Here is a 1,009-nt window from a genome sequence, read left to right as displayed (position 1 = left end):
GATCAGAGTAGTACTAAATCTCCAATAACTGAACCCACCACAACATGAAGACTAATCTTCTTTGTATTCGAATCAAAATTGTCTAAGTCAACCAAATTCCACGATTCAATCACTTTCATTAGTTCTAGCCCATTTAAAAACGCATTTGATATTAAAACGTCCGTTGTACTAGGCTTTATGCTAACCTAAAATCACAAATTTAAATTTTAAAAAGAATATCTATTAAATTTTAAAAAGAAATTTTTTTAAGTTGTTTTACAACAATAGTTATAGATTATTCACAATCAACTCTAATTGATTAGATTAATTAGAAAAATAATAGAATTAGACAAATATATTTCATTAACTTTTGTTTAGAATTTTAAGTTGTACATCACTTAAGTGTTCTTAATTAGTCGTATTCACTTAGCCACTATTTTTCAATAACTTAACCTCACCTAAACTAACTTTTACTCCAAAAGAAAAATAATTCAAACAAAAACTCATTATTCCTAGAAAAATATGATGTTGCATCAACCATTTTTTGAAAAAGTAAAAGCATTAGATCATAGAAGTTTAATAACATTCACAAATAAAAAACTACTTTATTTATATAAATATTAATAAAATAAAAATTCGCAAGAAAATCCGCATGACGTTACCTGCGGAATTTGCTAGGGACACTTCCTAGGAACAATCCCATCGATAAATCCTAAAAATTGTGAAGTTTGCTGCGGATATATCGTCACAATAAATCCGCAGCAAAAGAAAACTTTACCTGCCATTCTTCATGCGGAATTTGAAACCGTAGAAATATTGCTAAAACGCAAAATCCTTGGTATTACCTGCAGAAATATTTTTGCAGGAAAGGCCGCTGGAAAAATGCTAATTTCTAGTAGTGTGTCATCTAAATTATCTGTAATATTTTATTCAATTACACAAATGTTTTTATTTTTGGCACATAATTTAGAAAATTGCTGCATCAAAATTGCTCACAATTATGGAGGCCAATTTATGTCATAAGTAATTT

The sequence above is a fragment of the Cicer arietinum genome, chromosome 3 (genome assembly GCF_000331145.2).
Source record: "Cicer arietinum cultivar CDC Frontier isolate Library 1 chromosome 3, Cicar.CDCFrontier_v2.0, whole genome shotgun sequence".
NCBI classification, from domain to species: Eukaryota; Viridiplantae; Streptophyta; class Magnoliopsida; order Fabales; family Fabaceae; genus Cicer; species Cicer arietinum.
This window is presented reverse-complemented; position numbering follows the sequence as displayed.